The sequence below is a fragment of the Natrix helvetica genome (genome assembly GCF_964273705.1).
Source record: "Natrix helvetica genome assembly, chromosome: 2".
Classification (NCBI taxonomy): Eukaryota; Metazoa; Chordata; class Lepidosauria; order Squamata; family Natricidae; genus Natrix; species Natrix helvetica.
In genome coordinates this window covers 207,254,136-207,275,149 of record NC_138552.1, presented here as the reverse complement: position 1 = coordinate 207,275,149, position 21,014 = coordinate 207,254,136, and the positions used below count along the sequence as shown (strand labels likewise).

The following is a 21,014-nucleotide window of genomic DNA, read 5'->3' as shown; positions in this document are numbered from 1 at the left end:
GTAGCAGTACAATATCTTTCAACAATGTTTGTTGAAGAGATAGAGGGTATTGTACGCTGATATTTAATTAGTTATTAGCTGCTACATTTGATGCTACATTTGTTTTTACTTGCATGTATTTTGGTTTGTGACCATAATAAAGTGGTGTGTGTGCGTGTGAGATAGATAGATAGATAGATAGATAGATAGATAGATAGATAGATAGATAGATAGATGATAGATAGATAGATAGATAGATAGATAGATAGATAGATAGATAGATACATAGATACATAGCTACGATAGATAGATAGATAGATAGATAGATAGATAGATAGATAGATAGATAGATAGATAGATAGATAGATAGATAGATAGATAGATAGATAGATAGATAGAGTAGATAGATAGATAGATAGATAGATAGATGATAGATAGATAGATAGATAGATAGATAGATAGATAGATAGATAGATAGATAGATAGATAGATACAGTAGATAGATGATAGATAGATAGATAGATAGATAGATAGATAGATAGATAGATAGATAGATAGATAGATAGATGATAGATAGATAGATAGATAGATAGATAGATAGATAGATAGAGTAGATGATGATGATAGATAGATAGATAGATAGATAGATAGATAGATAGATGATAGATAGATAGATAGATAGATAGATAGATAGATGATAGATAGATAGATAGATAGATAGATAGATAGATAGATAGATAGATAGATAGATAGATAGATAGATATCTCCACAGTCATTACTACTATGGATATCTGCAGTATGGATCAAAAACAGTCAAGGTAGCAATAGCACTTAGACTTCTACAGCGCTTCACAGTGCTTTACATCCCTCTCTAAGCAATTTACAGAGTCAGCATATTGCCCCAAACAATTTGACTCCTCATTTTACCCACCTTGGAAGGATGGAAGGCTGAATCAGCCTTGAGCTGATGAGATTCGAATTGCCAAAGTGCTGGAAGCTGGCAGTCAGCAGAAATAGCCTGCAGTACTGCATTCTAACCACTGCACCACCACGGCCACAGATGCCACAGATAGTGGCATTATGATCATCACAGACTTCACCTTGACTGTTTTGACACCTTTCATATATACCCCTGGGGATCCTCATAGCAACTGCAGTGTTTAGCTTACTATTCAGCAAGGTGCATAATGCAACATGAAATATTTCTATAGCCTGTATGGTCAGTTCATACCATGAAGTAGACACCTCATGTTGCATCATGTACACTAAGACAAGACACACAATAACACAATAGACAAGAGATAAAAGGATTTAATCACATCTGATCCTCACTGAAAATTCAACTGAATTTTTTTTTTAAAAAAAAACAAGGCTCCTCCACTTTTCTCAGCTACTCAACCCAGACACTTCCTGCAATTATGCCGTTGCTTTATTTTGTAGATACTTGTTCCTAAAACTAACTTCCCTTGACATCAGATGGCAATTGATAGAGGTGGTGGGATTTTTTGTTTTGTTTTTTGCTTTGTTTTGGAAATGAAATGTAGCCATTTTCTCAGATGGCAGGAAAATTATTTCTTTTTAGTCCTTTACAATAAAGCTTTGAATTGCATGTTGTTAGCGCTAACTGAATTTCTTTACAGAATTTCTCCTTAAGAAAAGAAAAAGGAGCAGGCATAGAAGTTTTGCCACTCTCACAAGGTAGAAGAATGAGCAGCAATAATTTGTTGTTCAGAAAAAAAGGAAATGTTCTTTGCTTCAAGTACCCGAAATAGGGGCTGAGCAAGTAGCAATGAACATCTTGTCAAGGCAGAATCGTTTTTCACTATTTTTTAAGAAATTCTGAGTTGCCCAAAGAAAATTCTTTCATAGAACAAGGTTTGTTACTCATCATTTTTCTAATACCATTTTACGCACAGACTACCATTTTGCTTCCTTCCATCCATGACATGAAGTCAGTGAAGTTAAAAATTTTTTTAAAGGAATACTGAAACTGCAAGGAAGTTGTTGTTGTTATTGTTGCCGTTGATGCTAATGTGCTGCCTGGATCTCAAATGATTCTGGTGGCTTTCCATCCAAATCAATGGTGGTATTCAGCCAGTTCAGACCGGTTCAGGCGAACCGGTAGTGACCCCGGTGCTATGGCATCCTATTTAGCCACGTTTTCTAAGCTGCACGTATGCATGCAAGCTGTGTGCGTGAGCAAAGCACATGCATGGAAGGCCACACATATGCGCAGAAGGCATGCAAGCGAGCGTGCACACACACACACACATATTCACATTTTCGGTGTGCGGCGAACTGGTGGTAAAAAATATGTGATTCCCATCTCTGATCCAAATCCTCCCAGGACTAACATTGGCTAGCTTTTCACTATTTGTCAGTCATTGAAATACTGCTGTGAGAAAGACATAACAACCAAATCAATAGCAATAAACAAAATGAATAGATTTGTAAGACACTCAAGATTTCCTGCCTGAAGTAATCATTTTTCTTTGCTTGATGGTAAGATGGCCACAAAGGTCTACATTCTACACCCAGGCTCACTACCCTGTTTGAAACCTTGTTCATCCATTCAACTTGCAAACGCACACATATTGCACAGAACTTTTACAAAAATGATGGCTGAGACACTAATTCCACTCAGATGCTAAAGCACCTTAAATAACAATGGAAAACAGAGCTAGTAAAGGCCACTTCCAAAATGCTTAGATTGTTCTGGTTACCAAATCAAATTTCTTAAAAGGTTTATTCATTGTCCCAAAGGTGCTTTTTCAAGACGCAACTGGACTTTCTGGTTTTTCTTTGAAGACGGTTCACTTCTCATCAGTGGTGGGTTTCAAAAAAATTTACTCTGGGTTCTGTGGGCGTCACTTGGTGGGCAGGGTATGGCTTAGTGGGCATGGCTTGGTGCGTGGCAGGGGAAAGATACTGCAAAATCCCCATTCCCTCCCCACTCCACCAACCTGCTTTCCAGCTCCATTCCTCTGTTCAGGGCAACAAAAGAAGATCAGCTGGGAGGCAGCAGGGCAGGGCCAGCCTATTCGTCAGTTCTGCGAACTACTCAAAATTTCTGCTACCGGTTCTCCAGAACTGTCAGAACTGTCAGAATACCACCTCTGCTTCTCATGGAAAAAAAGCTTCTGCAGCTCTTGAAAAAGTACTTTTGGGACAACCATGACCTGGTGACTGAGAATCTCCATAGACGTTTATTTGTTTTATTTCACTTTGTCTATATTACAGATATTTAAATACTTAGATTAGCCATCCCCAGTTTGGTGCCCTCCAACAGTCATGATCTCTGGATAACCTTAACATATTTGAAAGACAATAAGTCATGGAACACTTTGACTTACAAGATGATCTTTTCTTTGCCTGGGGCAGGCTTGAACTGCAAAACACTCAAATATCATAGCTATTAAGAGTATTCTCTAGTCTAATCTATATCACTCTAATACTGTGTTTTTATACTTTTGGCCCTCATACCATTATGTTGAGAAATGCTAATAGAAAATAATTATGTCCATCTAGTAGTTGCATGCTAATTAATATCTTTTCTCCTGTGCTTCTGAATCAGAGCTACAGCTCCAGTCAACTCTAATTATCTTTAAAGTCAAGTTGCTGAGCCACTGTCTAAGATACATGGTCTTTTTTGCTGGTAAGGAAGTCTGTTTCTTTTCTGAATCATCTCATTGCAAAACAAACAAGCCACAAGAAAACCTTAAATAACCATCCGTCTCAGAAAGAGAGAGTGAGTAGTTTAAGGAATAAAATACGAGGCATGGAGTAGTAGAAGCAGGATGGTTGGTAAGAAGGAGAAGGTATAGAAAGATACAGTAAATGAATTTAGTGTAAACTAGTTTTGATTGTCCTTCCATATCTTTTTCTTTTCTCAGTCCAGCGGTGGGTTGCCCCAAATTCAGCCCAGATTGGGTGAACCGGTAGTAGCAGTGGTGGAAGGCTCCACCTACCTGCCTGGATGCTTCTGTGCATGCGCAGAAGTGTCGCACGCACATGCAAGCAAACCGGTAGTAAAAAAATAGAAACCCACCACTGTCTCAAGCCTTTCATTTTGATGGCTTACTATTTCTTAATCCTTTTCCAGGTTCTTACTCATGTACCTTGTCCCAAATGGGAACATGGGTGTGTGTGTGTGTGTGTGTGTGTGTGTGTGTGTGTACTGATGTTTATAATTCCTAAATATGTTGTTATGAGGTGAAACAAGAATAGAAATCAAGCGGAAGTAACTGATGGATCATAATGCTTAATGCAGCAGAGATGCATCTTCACCTCTTCGATCATTGGGGTGACAAAGCTGGAGCTAGATTTCTCTCATTTTAAACAAATTCTAAAGAACCAGCTTGGTATAAGGCTAGAAACTGAGATATCATGAGTTCTAGTCCCACCTTAGGAACGAAGTCAGTTGGGTGATCATACACCAGTCACTCTCTCTCTCAGCCCTAGGAAGAAGGCACTGGCAAACTAAAAATATTGCAAGACAATTGCAGGAACTTGTCCAAACAATTGCCAGGAGTTAAGACTGACTTTGAAGCACCTCCAAACCAAAACAAGTTTTAATTAATATTTGATGTAACATGCTTACTTGAACCCTTGCAAGAACCAATATGGCACAGTGGTTAGCTGGATGGGTCCTGGAAAACTAAGGTTCCAGTCTACCCTTAGCCATAGAAACTTATTGGTAATTTTTGGACAATTATCAAAAACATGATTGTTGTAGGGAAAAGTGAGAGGAGAATGTGCTATGCATCCTGCCCTAAGTACTTGAAGACACTATTAAAGCCAGGGGTGCCAAACATATCGTGTCTTTTTCCCCCTTCACTAAAATGGACATGGGCGTGGCCAGTGCATGACACATCCGGACCATGGGCCACGAGTCTGACAGTCCTGATATAAATCTATGGTGGCATAGTGGTTAGAATGGTGTATTTCAGGTTGACTCCACCCACTTCCAGGAGTTCGATCCTGATTGGCTAAAGATTCACTCAGCCTTCCATCCTTTCGAGGTTAGTAAAATGAGGACCCAGATTGTTGGAGGCAATAAGCTGGCTCCGTAAACTGCTTAAAAGGCCCTGCACAACCCTATGAAGCAATATACTGTATGGTTACTTGCTATTGTTAATAAATACATACCGTATTTTTTGGTATGTATTTATTACATACCTCCCCAGCTCCCAGGAACACTCTGAAAGCCTCCTAAAGGCTATGCACGGCCATTTTGATGAAGGGTATGGGGTTTTGGGAGGGAAAAAATGCTGTATTCAGTGTATAAGATGCACCCAGATTTTCAGCCTCCTTTTTGAAGGAAAAAGGTACATTATATACACTGAATACAGCATTTCTGCTCTCCAAACCCTGCCCCCTTCACCAAAATGGCCGTGCATAGCCTTTAGGAGGCTTTCAGAGTGTTCCTAGGGGGGTGGGGAGGGCAGAAATGAGCAAAAAATGAGGGGTTTTTTTGTTCAATTTCCCCCCCCCAGCCCCCAAGAGCACTCTATAAGCCTCCTAAAGGTTTTGCATGTCTTTTTTTTTGACAAAAAACGGTCTTGTTTTTGCAAAAAATGTGCCATTTTTTCTTCTTTTGGGGGGGCCACCCCAGGAGCACTCTACAAGCCTCCTAAGAGCTATGCATGTCCTTTTCTTGAAAAAAGGGCCCATTTTTATGAAAAACGGACCATTTTTAGGAGGTCTGCAGACGGCAAAAACGTTTTTTTAATTTGCCTCTTATACTCCAGTGCTCTTATACTCTGAAAAAATACGGTAAATGCGATTAACCATGCCAAATGTTGCAAAATTCTTCTGATCATTTTAACATTGTCTAAAAACTGGTTTCCACTTTAAGGGTTCCATGGGTCTCATCTGGAAGAGGCAGATGCTTTGGTGCTTTGCCACACTAGACTTTTTACTAGAACTTTAATACATTGATTGGAAAGGGAGATAAAATTGACTTGTTTCTGAAACCAGATCATATAATGATATTCATCAAACTGTAAAGTGAATTGTCTCCTGCACTGTAAGACTTCAGGAACGCATGCAAACAGCCATCTGCAAGATTTGGTTTTCACTGCAGAGATCCATCTTTCCAAGAGATCACAGAAAGTAACTAAAAGTACTAGAAAGTAACTAAAAAGTTCTTTGCCCTAACACTTTCAATGGTGAATTGTTTCTAAATGGGAAGTAGCTCAGTTGTTGCAATTCTGTGTTACTCTCATTCCTTTTATGTTAAGGAAGGAAGGAAGGAAGGAAGGAAGGAAGGAAGGAAGGAAGGAAGGAAGGAAGGAAGGAAGGAAGGAAGGAAGGAGAAAGGGGAGGATTAAGAAAGGAAACATTAGGTATAAATTCAACTATAAAAAGTAGTCTGCATTTGCACATTTGACTTTTTTTATTGGATTATGAATGAGATGGCTGGATGGAGTCACTGAAGCAGTCAGCGTGAGCTTAGATGGATTCCAGAGGATGGTAGAGGACAGGAAGGCCTGGAGGAACATTGTCCATGTGGTCGTGATGGGTCAGACACGACTTCGCAACTAACAACAATAATTGGATTACATCCTTAGATTGTTCATTTGGGGTGATACAATGGTTGATTTCCCCAGTTGGATACAAATAAGGTTTACTATTCTTTAAAAATTATGAAAACAGTCTTGTGTCTTTTATTATTTTCTAGCTGAATTCAGATTAAAGCAAGATTTTCCACTGCTGTGCTTACAGAAACACAGAGAGGTTCATAAATACATACCCATACAAATATAAAGATATGTGTTTTTGTAGCAGAACTGGGGCAGAGCAGTAATTCTTTGCTCTGAGAAGAAATGGCCTCATACAATGAATAATGCTTGTCAAAAACTGTATCTGTGTGTCTCCAACTGGATACAACCAACACATTTTGCAAGGGTCGTTCAAGGTTCCTTGTCCTGCAGTCCTTGAGCAGTTAACATCTTATATATCATGTCCAAGATTTTTTAATTTAAAAGCCTAGAATTTATCTTTTCTCTTCAAACTCTGATTACTTAGCAAAATAACTGGGGGTCAATGGCTGAAGTAATTATAATGCCACAGTTTGTATTTGCAGTTTGAAAGCATTGACTTGTCCATTTGTTTTGTCTAGCTTTGGACCCTGCAGTCCGGGAGTGTATGAACCTCCTGCCACAATTCATTTTGGTTTTGGCCCTGCAGAGTTTCTGTGCTAATAATCACGTTTCCCACATTATGGAGAAGAAAATCTCCAGCAGGATATGCCCTATTTGGCTGTGGTTCTACAGAATTAATAGTTTCAGGCTCATTGTTAGAACCTTATTTTAGTATTTCCTGATTCCATACCCTTGGGATAGGACAAACGTTCACTAGTTTATTATTTTGATAGGAATTCTTGAGCATTCATCTATTTTGTGTGTGTGTGTGTGTGTGTGTGTAACTCGAAAAATTAGAATATCGTGCAAAAGTTCATTTATTTCAGTATTGCAACTTCACAGGTGAAACTAATATATGAGATAAGACTCATTACATGCAAAGCAAGATAGTTCAAGCTGTGATTTGTCATAATTGTGATGAGCATGGCGTACAGCTCATGAAAACCCCAAATCCACAATCTCAGAAAATTAGAATATTACATGCAATCAATAAAACAAGGATTGTACATAGAACAATATCGGACCTCTGAAAAGTAAAAGCATGCATATGTACTCAGTACTTGGTTTGGGCCCCTTTTGCAGCAACTACTGCCTCAATGCAGCGTGGCATGGAAGCTATCAGCTTGTGGCACTGCTGAGGTGTTATGGAAGACCAGGATGCTTCAATAGCAGCCTTCAGCTCTTCTGCATTGTTTGGTCTCATATCTCTCATCTCTCTCTTGGCAATGCTCCATAGATTCTCTATGGGGTTCAGGTCAGGCAAGTTTGCTAGCCAATCAAGCACAGTAATCCCACGGTCATTGAACCAGGTTTTGGTGCTTTTGGCAGTGTGGGCAAGTGCCAAGTCCTGCTGGAAAATGAAGTCAGCATCCCCATAAAGCTCATCTGCAGAAGGAACCATGAAGTGCTCCAAAATCTCCTGGTAGATGGCTGCGTTGACCCTGGACTTAATGAAGCACAGTGGACCAACACCAGCAGATGACATGGCTTCCCAAATCAACACAGACTGTGGAAACTTCACACTGGACTTCAAGCATCTTGCAGTGTGTGCCTCTCCATTCTTCCTCCATACTCTAGCTCCTTGGTTTTCAAATGAGATGCAAAAGTTGCTCTCATCAGAAAAGAGGACTTTGGACCAGTGAGCCACAGGACTTTGGACCACTGTGCTTCATTAAGACCAGGGTCAACGCAGCCATCTACCAGGAAATTTTGGAGCACTTCATGCTTCCTTCCGCAGACGAGCGTTATGGGGATGCTAACTTCATTTTCCAGCAGGACTTGGCACCTGCCCACACTGCCAAAAGCAGCAAAACCTGGTTCAATGACCGTGGGATTACTGTATAGGCTGATAGCTTCCATGCCATGCCACATTGAGGCAGTAATTGCTGCAAAAGGGGCCCAAACCAAGTACTGAGTACATATGCATGATTATACCTTTCAGAGGTCCGATATTGTTCCATGTACAATCCTTGTTTTATTGATTGCATGTAATATTCTAATTTTCTGAAATTGTGGGTTTGGGGTTTTCATGAGTTGTACGCCCTAAACATCACAATTATGACAAATCACGGCTTGAACTATCTTGCTTTGCATGTAATGAGTCTTATCTCATATATTAGTTTCACCTTTGAAGTTGCATTACTGAAATAAATGAACTTTTGCACAATATTCTAATTTTTTGTGTATATATATATATATATATATATATATATATATATATATATATATATATATATATATATATATGTTTTCGCGGGTGTTTATATGTACGTCTTTGGTTGTTCGGGTTTTTCCCCGCGTAGAATTGGAAGTATCTTCACGACGTTTCGATGAAATCTCATTCATCATCTTCAGGTTGGTGCTTCTGGCTGTCTTGGGAAAAACCCGAACAACCAAAGATGTATGTATGTATGTATGTATGTATGTATGTATGTATGTATGTATGTATGTATGTATGTATATATATATATATATATATATATATATATATATATATATATATATATATATATATATATATATATATATATCAGCACAAATACAACACATATATATATAATGTACAGATTTCTGTTTAAAAACACACAGACACACAGACATATATATATATATGTCTGTGTGTCTGTGTGTGTTCCAGCATAACTCTGGAATGCCTCAAGCAATTTCAACCAAACTTGGTACACAGATGACTTACTTTCTGGAAACAAATACTATGAGGGGTAAGACACCTGTAAGACCCTTCAGGGTGTGGGTTCTGTTACGATACAGCCTGTTGTGCCTTCAAATGGATTCTCCTGTACTGCTGTAAAATGGCTTCTACTGTACAGTGCAGCAGAGTTGCCATGGTAATAGCTTCACAGTATTCCACAAGGGGTGGTACCCTCTGGTAAGGGGGAAAATCCAACATTAGAAATTACGTTTGGTCTGGTGATTTTTTCCCCTATAAATAAACACCCTAACAATGCCAGGTTATCAACTAATAAGCAATAAAACATTTCTTTCTAAAGGCATACATAAGCATAGACTTTCTAGACTCCAGAAAGAATTATATGAGAAGTGTTGTGTATTTTTGACAATAGTAGTGAAAAGAGTAAGGGTAATGTACAGATTTCTGTTTAAAAACTGCTTGCTTATATTGCTAGTACAAAATGGTTTCACAAGGAATACATTGCCAACCAAAAAGATGCCAAAGGAAATGAATTACAAATAAGTAACAACTCCAATATGAGAAGTCACAATATTGCACTTAGCATTCTGTGTAGATGAGACTCCATAGAGAAGTTATCCCACTGACATACAGAAAAAATACCAAACAATAATTGTCTTGAAGACCATAAAGACTGAAATACAAAATGCCTGCCTGCCTCTCTCTACATTTAAGAAAGATAATTTTGCATCCAAGTCAGAAGTAGCTAATTCCAACAGAATGGTTACTTGGGAGGATAAGATCATGGCTTGGCATATCCCAAAGACAAACATACCGTAGAGAACTTCTTGAGATTTATGGTGTTTCCAGAACAGCCAAATTAATGTAATAAATACTTGCTTGAGAAACATGCACTAAACCTCCAAATGAGCCAAAGTTATTTGTTTCAACCACTCCCACCACAATTTTTCTCATTAAATAAAGAATTGCATCCAACCATCTGAACTTTGCAAAAAAGTAAAATCCAAGTGGCCTACTTTGTATTCATTCCTGGTTTTGCTTGTCTCTAAATGAAACAGGGAGACAGGACAAAATGAGAAGCATTCCATCTCTCTTCTCAGGAACCTTTCTGAGTTCAATTTTCACCTCACAGTTGTAACTCACAGAACTGAAACAGGAGGAGCTCTCTGCCAATTTACAAGACTTGATAAGGTACAGGGTGGGTATTCAGGCAATTGTTAGACAGGACATGAATTGTTTTCACCCTCATTTTATGACTTAATTAAAAGAACAAAAATTGCAGGTGGGGGGAGGGGGCTATCAAAATATTCTTTTTCAGGTGAACCTGTCTGACCAGTGCTGGGTTTCAATTTATTTTACTACTGGTTCGCTTGTGCGCTCGCACGACGCTACTGCGCATGCGCAGAAGCATCTGGGCAGATGGGCGGAACTACCACTGCTGCCATTACAGGTTCACCCGATCTGGGACAAACCACCAGAAACCCATCTCTGTGCCTGACACTGGAAGATAAATAAAATTAAGTGCATGTAAATGCTTATTTATTTAGCCATCTCCTTTCCTGTTTTTTTTTTCATGTCTTCTTAGTCACAGGAAATCAGATTTTAAATAAAAAGAAACAAGCCACAGAAACCAAATTAATTGTTATGCAGGACCAGCCTCAGTAAATGTCCAATTTAATGTGTAACAAAATATATGTGTACCATTCAAAATAATGAACCAAGTTAAAATCACCCATGTTATACAGCCAGATGGGATTTGACTAACAATAGGTTAATGAGATCTTCAGACAGAGAGAAATAAAGGCTTTCTCTATCACCTCTAAGCAGGTCATGTGTAGAAAACCAAGGTAATAAATTAGTACACAAGTTAGAATATTCTGGGATGGGAAAGTGATCAGTCAGCATTCTAAAAGACATACAGAGAGCAAAGTGATTCATTAAGCACAATAAAATGTAAAGTTTGAGCCTATAAGCCAAAAAAATAAATTAAAGCAATACAAAATGGATACATTTTGCTATCCATGTTTACGTGTAGTCCTGGTTTAGCAAGTGTAATTGCACCAACTCAGTCATTAAGCAAGCAGTCACTAAATGAAATTGCAGTTGTGGTTTATGACCTTACTTCAGCTTTCCATTGCTTTATAGAACTCATAGGTCCCAAATGCAAGGATTGATCATAAAGTTACTTGTTCATCATCATCATCACTGCAAGCAGTCATCGAACAAGGCAGTTGCTAAATGAGGACAACCTGTATAAGTGCTGCAAGAGTTCTAGAGCTGGTTTCGGTTCCTGCAGTAGATTCATGTAGATTCATAATAATAGCTGGATAAACTTTTCTTGACCTCCTCTACTCTTTGGGTACAGAATCATTATTCCACAACACTCAGATGATGAGTGAAGTCATAGTCTAGTTTGAAGACAGACAAGCAAAGGTATATACATTTATAATCAATTAGTAGCTCAGGGTCTCAGACATGGTTAATATTATGAACCTCTTCGCTGGGTTCTTGGAATTAATTCAGAATTTGGTATTCTAATTCTCACTTCCAGCAATTGATTCCTATTATGTGCTAATTATTATTGGAGTCAGTCTGTGGAAATGGCAAGTCATTATGTAAACTTCTGAGATTGAATTTACAACACACCATGTATGAGTGTATACACAAACACACACACACACACACACACAGCGATGCTTTTCCAAAGGGAAGGGACCATAACAGAGAAGGCACACTTCTTCAGTCCCATAAGATGACATTTAATTGATTAGAGCATGAATGATTATGTGAAGGAAGGAGCACAACTGACACACATTGTGTGCTAAAGTGCATGATGGTCCTGGATCAATGACAGTGATAGATGAAGCAAGAACCAAATGTCATAAATAATTATTTCTCTTTTTGGATAAACTGAGATTGCCTTATGAAAATAGCAGTTATAATTACTAGATTTTCAATGCTATTAAGGGACTTTTCATTTTAATATCTCTATTTGTATGGAATAAAAACATTTTTATTATAATTCCCTCAAGGCTCATCTCCTGATCCAGTATGTGTCTCTTCTTGAATCAAGATGTGGTAAGCAAAAGCAAACTTCTCCAGCTTTAAAAATTGCTACATATATTTGGACATTAATAGGGAATGAGTAAGATTTTGATTGGAATCCACATAAAAGATTGGTGTTATGAAGTAACCTTAATCTGGATATGGGAAGAGGGATGTTTTATTTGTAGTTTTTGGCCAAAGAATCAATAGCTTGAATCAGTTGGTTAGCAATAAGTATTTTAAGCATTTTTAAAGTTATTATTACATACATATCTCATCATCTGTTTGCTAATAAAATACATCAATTATTGATAGAACAATATGATCCAAATGTTTCAGAGGAATCCATATACTTGGATGTCTAATAGATGCTGCATTTGAAGTAAAATCAACAATTCCATTTTATATAAGATTAAGGAATATAATGAAAATTAACATTGATGTGTCAGGCATGCAGTCATGTTCCTTTTGGATCTTTGGCCTGCTACAATAATATTCTATTCTACTATGCTGTTTAATTAGTGGGGAATTGGAAGGGGGGATAGTAAGGAGTAGAATGTGATGTTGCCAAAATAAAATTCCTTTCTAGAATCCAAGGTCATCCTTTGTCTCTATACCTCTGCACCTGACCAGAACAAGATGGGTGGAACTGCCAGCATGGCAATGGAAGTTTGGACCATGTGATGGACTTGTGGGGGTGGGGGCAAGATCCTGAACCTTCATCTGGGTGGGGAAAACCAGGAAGCTTTCAGATTTGGGTTTTCCCAGATGTGCCAACATGGCTCTCTTAATAAATTGGAACTTTGAGCAATGCTTTGACTTGAACTCTGATTTAATTTTGGATGCTATTTGGAACCCTGACAAGATGTGACCCCTGGAATATGTAATAAGAATATCCAATCTTGGGAAATCAGTGAGTCAAGCTTTAAATGACAAATGTACTTCTTGTCACTTGTCACATATTTTTGTTTCATATTTACTGAATACTTTAAAAAAGGATTATCTGAATTCATGCACTGCCATTGCTGGAACTTTGAGGGCTCTTTAACACGTGATCTGGTCCTATTCTCTTCTGCATCACTTTTGGTCTCAAGCTATGATGTATCTTAATACAATGTTGGAAGAAAACACCATTGTTGAATATATAAATGTGATGTTGAACTATCGATTGAATTTCATGTTCTATCAAGTCTTGAAATCAGCTAAGAGAATCATACTATGAAGACAGAAAGAAAACCATGCTGCAGGTGTCAAAAATAGTGGATTCTTTGTCAATTTAAAAATATTTCTACAGTGTAGAAATGAAAAATGGAACATATTCTTAGATTTAGCAATAGGTTAACAATACTAAATTAGGTGCATATTCATAGTACAAGTCGTTTTTTTAATAATAATAATAATAAATAATAAATTTGAATTTATTAGCCGCTCCCTTTCCAGGCAGGACTCGGGGCGGCGTACAATGGGCATATAGAACATAGAAACATGTGTACAAACACATAAACATACAAAAATACAAAGACACACATGCACGGAGGAGGTAACATTAAAACGTTCCATACATATTTCTTATTTTTGCCCCTATGTTATTGTTATTTTTGTATTATTTTTGTATTATTAATTGTTTTACATTTTTAAAATAATCAAATATTATCAGAACTTTCTGGAGAAAGGCTACTCTCTGGTGGTTTGAGTCCTATCACCGCGTGACAGAATGAACTTCTATCACTTACCTCAACTCCTGCCAACCAAGCAGTTTGAAAGCATGTAAAATTGCAAGTAGATTAATAGGTACCACTTTGGTAGGAAAGCTTCAGCATCCCATGCGTCGCTCTGTGCTGCAATGTGATGTCATGCTGGCCACATGACTGCAAAATTATCTTTCGACAGTACTGGCTCAATGGCTTAAAGAAATAGAGATGAGCACCACCACGACTAGCGGGGGGAAATCAGCAAAAACAACCTTTATATTTTCTCTTTTATGAATCTCTCTTCTTAACAGCCTAAGCCAATTCCTTGCAAATAGCTTTTGGAATTTGGTGGTATTGTATACGTCTAGATAAAGGAACTAACATACTATACAGTGTTTTTGAGAGAGCAACAACATAGCAGTTGAATTACTCTTGGTGCAAGGATTAATTTTGCATATCCATAACTCAATACATTTAGAAGAAGACCATAGGTTGCAATTCAGTTACAGTTCAAACTGAAACTGTAGAATTAGGCTAGACAGAGATGCTATGTTTCCAGGATGATGGAGAACCATAAATATAAGGCTTGCAAGAGTGATCATCTAATTTAAGATTCTCTCCATTTGCAGAAATCCACTACTACAGCATCCAGCCTCTTTTAACATGTCCAATGAAGGAAAGTTTACCATATCCCAAGGCTGACTCTTCTATTGTTGAGCACCTCCCACCCTTAGGACCTCCATTTAAACCTACACCCAGACATATAAATCCAGTATTTCGGGGTTATTTTTATTTTATTTGGTTCTTGGTTTATCAAATTTGCCACCTAATACGCAGTTCAGGCAACTATGAGCAGCCAGAGTTCCTACAGTATAACATGTATATTTCATCTAGTCCAGGGGTGTCAAACTCAAGGCCAGCAGGGTTCTTAGATCTGGCCCACAGGACCTCGCTGGAAACAGTGAAGGACCAACCCGCTATGCCTCTATCAATGAAAACGGAGCTCGGGCAGCCCTCCTAAGCTCCATTTTCACTGGCAGAGGGTGGCAGGAAGCCATTGCAGCCGAAAATGGAGCTTGGGAGTCCGTTTTCGCAGTCAGAGCACTTAGGCCACCATAGACGCCCCTGACATGAGTGACATCGAGCTGGCCATGCCTACCCTGGCCACGCCCACCCCAACCCCCCAAGGTCAAACACAAACCTGATGCGTCCCTCAATGAAATTGAATGTGACATTCCTGATCTAGGCTATATTGAGATACAAAGGTTGATTCCACAAATGAATTCATGACTATGTGGGTAGCTGTTGATTTGTGTCCATTAATCACTTGTGCCAAGAAAATCCTCGTTTGTTTTCCAAATTTTTAAATATTTTCTTTTTTTTAATTATAAAGCAAAGGATGGTGATATATGTACACAAATGAGTAAATAATGCACTTATCAAGCTAGAACAAGATGGCCTGCTTCCTTGAAGCATTGCCCGTAAAAAAAACAAAACACTGAAACCAAACAGAGGTTTGTTTTCCTACTGGGTACTAAAACTAAGATTGCCAGGGGTATTGTATTTTTCTCCATTTATTTCCTTTGACCATTTTTATCTTTCAAATTTAGAGGAGTGAATATTAATTTCTGCAGATGAGAAATGCTTAACCAAAAAAAATCTGAAAATTTTATCTACATTTTATTGTCCAGAATAAATAAATACAGATTTTTCTTATTCCCAAACCAAGTGAGACTCTGGGAAAGAAAAATATCAGGGAAGTAGAAGAAGGCCCCTAGCAACACTAAGACTACTATAAGAAGATGTCTGAAGCAACTGGTGGGATTTATTTTCTCGCACTCCAGGAAGAGGAGAGGAGCTGTTGTGTAAAGAAAGTGTTTACATATTTTTATCTTTTTTTACAAACCAGAGGATCAATCTACTACGCCAAGTTAGCAATACATTTTTAAAAATGTATAGCATGCCTTGTGCATTTACAACAACTTGAGGCAGGATATGAAACTAATAATGCAGACCCAGGTACATTCTCCTCTCCAGGTTTCTATCTTAGTATAATTTCATTAAATATCTGCTGAAGGCCTGAATCAGTGGTGGTATTCTGCCAATTCTTACCGGTTCGGGCAACCAGTAGCAGTGGCTGCCGGAGGCTCCACCCACCCAATGTAATGTGCAACCTTCTGTGTACACCAGCATGCTCACATTTGCGAACCGGTAGTGAAGGTAAGTGAATCTACCACTGGCCTGAATATCTTGTATCATGATCTTTAGTGTTAAGTAATTAAGCTCCCCGTTAGGAGAGCGAGTGTGCAGAGAAGCGTAATGATAGTGGTATGGAAGAACACGCACAAACCAGCATACAGGGACATCGAATAGTATAAAATATAGTAGTTTACTATGTGGAAAATATAGAGGTATTCAGAGTCCAGTTCACAGTCCAAGTCATACACGCTTCAGTCAGTCAGTTCTCAAATAATCAGTCTAGCACACAAAATAGCTAACAGTAGCAAAACACAGTACCCCACAATACACCAATCAGTGTCTAACAAACAGAGAGCTAACAGTCATTCTGGCTCCCTCTTATGGCTGCTTGAGGTAACAAACCAATTACAACTCTTTAGCATTTAAAGTAAGAGATATATTTGTTACAATCATGACTTATATACATTGCCAAACCAAGCCTAGGGTTACATCCCTAACATTTGGGATTGTGAGCACTTTTGGAATCTTGAGGATGTGTTGAGGGGTAGTGAACTGTTGTGGGGGGGGCAGTGTGTGCACCAGTGCATATATGCATTCTTGCACTTATGCCTTCATGTGATTTTGCTGCTCCTTTCATCTCATCCCATATAACTTCCTGTTATCTTCACCCTCAGTTAGACTTTCTGACTGTTCTCTTCCTCCCACTTCTCACAGGTCTTTCTCACTTTTATTCTCTGGCACGTTGATGTTGTTTTTCTCAGTGTGCCAATACAGCATCATATGACATCCTTCTGATTATTCCCTTAATTGATATTTAATGTTATTAAAGAAGGTCCTTGGTTTCACTCACAGTCGTATTCAAGAATGAGACTGTCTTCACAAATTCCATTGTTGTCACTCAACTCACCATTATTTAAATGATGTCTTCTTCTGAAGCCTGTTAAACTAGGCAAGGGTTAAGATGTTGCGACAGAATTTAAGGGTTTTAAAGAATTTTAAGACAAGGGTTAAGATGTTGCTATAGCATTCCGTGCACCTTTGGCATTTAGTCATGCTGGTCACATGACCACAGAGATGTCTTCAGACAGCGCTGGCTCTTCAGCTTTGAAATGGAGATGAGCACCGATCCCTAGAGTCAGGAACGACTAGCATATATGTGCGAAGGGAACATTTACCTTTTACAGAATCCAGACTGGATGAAAGCAATGCTCATTTAATGGTCAGATGCTGTACAGATGTGGAACTTTCATGATCAGAGTCTGGAACCCATGCTATGATCTGGTACAGATATCATGGTATCAGAGCTGAACATCTCTGTACAGCTGTCTTTACCTCTCTGTCTCCTTTTACTAAATTAAGACTCAGGATTGCTATCAATCCTTTTATAACATCAAAGATTTACTATTATAATGCACATAATGCATTATAATAGTATGCCTCTCCCTTCCTCCTCTCATGCACTCGTCTTTCCCATTCTGCCTAAGATCCTGTCACTTTGCCCCAAATCCATCAGGCACTTCTACTGGAAGTGAAACATCACAGCTGGTGAAGGAACTGACATCACAAACAATTGCCACTCTAGGACCCTGCACTTGCTATCCTTAATAGCCCAGGCTCTCCCTTCTCCCTCCCATGACATCACAAACAATGCCGCTCTAGGATGCTACACTTGCTCTCCTTAATGGGCCCTATAATGGTTCTTTTGAAAGGTCCCTCCATTTAGAACATGAAAGCAGAACAAGCCATAACACACTTGTTTCTGGGTACCCTGATGTTCCAGAACAACTGCTCCTTCCTCCTGTTTTCCTGAGCTTTACTATTTAGATAAGATTGCTTTGATTTCTGACAAGCATTGGCTATAAGGAATCACTTTGGATGGCCTGTCTCTGCTGTTGGATATCTCTGACATTTAGAAATGTGTTTTTACTTTTTACAAACACCTGCAGTGTGGCTTTCTCCACCACCACCATATTCTCTTTAGGGCAGGGAGATGTCGCTGGGAGGCATAATGAAAAACAATTGAAGAATACACCAAAAATAAATACTCTCAGCAGGGTCACTTAAGGCATGAAGGTCATCCTAGTTGTTCTGCTAGAGGAAACAAACACCTGTATTGTGCAGTTGATATAGGAAGATGCTGGAGGCAAATGATTGCTTTATTGACAAGGGCAAAGGCTTTCATACTGCTTAGAGGATGGCAATGGTAAATTGTTCCTGCATTTTACCACACAGATAGACAAGACAAAATAATTGACAGTATAGGGCAAATTGAAATGGACTGGAGTTCAGTCAAAAGATCATACTCTTTACTACTCCAGAGAGAACAGCAAAGAAGGAAGAGTGTTGGTTTTATAGTCCGAAAAAATATATCAAGAATTGCATTGGCTACAATGCCATCAATGATTGAATAGTATCAGTTAGATTTGCAGACAATGTATTAATTATATATACAGACGATTGGCCAGGGGCTGATTAAAGAAAAGATCAAATATTCATGTGCAATGTACAAGTTAGGCTAAAGTGGAAGAAAAAAGCCAGTCAGTTTCCATAATAAGATTATGACCATATATGCCTATCAATTTCAAGAAGATCAGGAACAGAATGGGACTAAGTTTAGTTATAGAGACCAAACTAATGGCAAAAGATATAACAACCAGCCTTAGAGTTTACAATAATGTTACCATTAAGAGTTGAGATACGGGATGATGAGATTTATATTTACTAAGTAATGTTAAATTTTTAGGACTAAGTTTGGACTTTTTACTAATATCTGGATTACATATTGGACTTGTCAACAGGTAGCTCTTGAGTTGCAATCATAATGGAGCTTTCCCATTGCATTTGTAAATTGTGACAGTTGTTAATTGGGTCACTCGTGCGACCGATCTGATTGCACAACTTTTTTGCAGCCGTCGTTAAGTAACCACCATGGTCATTAAGTGAATTCTGTCATTCGGAATTCACAGCCATCATTAAGCAAACCAAATAAATAAATGCCAAGTTTGAGCAAAAGCATCCTGAAACACAGTCATGTGACCGCAGGATGCTGCAAACAGCTGTCAATGCTGGCCTGTTGCCAAGCACCCGCAGTGCAGCCCTTTGAACTTGAAATCCAAGTCATAAGTATCCCCCATGGAGGTCTGTCATAACTTCAAATGGTCGTTAAGTAACTGGTCATAAGTGGAGGACTACTCATATAGTTAACACTTGAGTTATGGGATGAAAAATTTTATACGTGTTGATGAAGAAGAGGTAAAGAGATAATGAAACTGTTTATACTTGTCATGAGGAGAATGAAAAATCACTTTCTTAGGGGTGGTTTTTTTTTCCTATTTTTTTTCTTGCGTCTTTCGATTTGTTTCTCTTTTTCTTTTTTCTTTACCTTGTATTATCATTTATTGTTATGACTAAAACTTCTAATAAAAAGATTGTTTTAAAAAATATTGACAATGAAGATAATCAAGCTGTGGACAGATTCTGCCTTTTCGGATCAATTATCATAGGAAAAGGAACCAACTCTCAAGAAATAAGTTGCACTTGGTAGAGAAAGCCACGAAAACGATATTCAGATGTGCCTATCCTTAAAAAGTTCAGGATGGTGCAGGATATAGCTTTTGCTGTGAAATTCTTTGGAAGTAAAAGTGGACTTTGAAAAAGCAGGATAAAAAGACTATTGATGCTTTTGGAGAAGAGTCTTGAGGATACCATGGAAAGCCAAGTAAACCAACAGATGGATCATCCAACAAATCAATATAAAGTTCTCACTCCAGTACAAATGATCAGGCTCAAATGATCCTAATTATTTGGTCCCATAATATCAGAAGAAATAGAGGGGAAAAAGACAATGACCAGCAACAAAATGAGTGGATTCCATTACCCAGCGTTGGTGCGCCAAGGGAAGACTTGAAGGAATAGATTGGGGACAGACAGTCCTAGAGAAAACTCAAAGTTGTTACTAAGAGTTTTTAACATGATATTGTATACTGCCACTATCAAGATAAAGAAAAGCAAGTTAGAAATATTTTGGAGAAAAAGAAAAAGGAATGTATTATTTATTTGTCTTCCAGTTTCCTGTGGGAGATCATTGTTGCCATGCATTTTAACATTATGCTTAAAAGGTAAAAGTTCCCCTTGCACATATGTGCTAGTCCTTCCCAACTCTAGGGGGCGGTATTCATCTCTGTTTCAAAGCCGAAGAGCCAGTGCGGTCCGAAAACGTCTCCGTGGTCATGTGGCTGGCATGACTAAACACCAAAGGTGCACAGTTGCCTTCCTACCAAAGGTGATCCCTATTTTTCTATTTGCATTTTTAGGTGCTTTCGAACTGCTAGGTTGGCAGAAGCTAGGACAAGTAACAGGAGCTCACTCCGGATTCAAACCGCCCAACTGCTGACCTTTTTGATCGACAAGCTCAGCATCTTAGCTACTGAGCCACCGCACCAGGTTATGCTTACAATCCTATAAAGTAGGATGGGTATCTGAAGTGCATGCTCGGTTATACCAACACATGGCTGTTTGGAAACTGCACCATGGATTGACAAAAAAAAAATCAAATCAAAGTTTAACACATATTACAATCGCATTTGCTACAACAGAATTCTGTGTTGGCTCTGTACCACAACAAAACAAAAAGTCTGACTCAAATTAAACTCATGCTTTGCATCAAGGGGGAAAAAGAAAAAAACCCTCACTTTTATGGTGTTAGGCAAATCATTTTACATACATGGCATAGTGGCATAATCATTTTACCCATCAGTTACAAATCAAAGCAAGTAATTATGTGGGAT

General features: G+C 38.4%; 1 protein-coding gene across 3 annotated transcripts in view; it reads right to left on the bottom strand.

The window, feature by feature from the left end:
* The window catches only part of ESR1 (estrogen receptor 1), a 271,225-nt gene that overhangs the window by 209,648 nt on the left and 40,563 nt on the right, over positions 1-21,014 (bottom strand). The window lies entirely within an intron of this gene.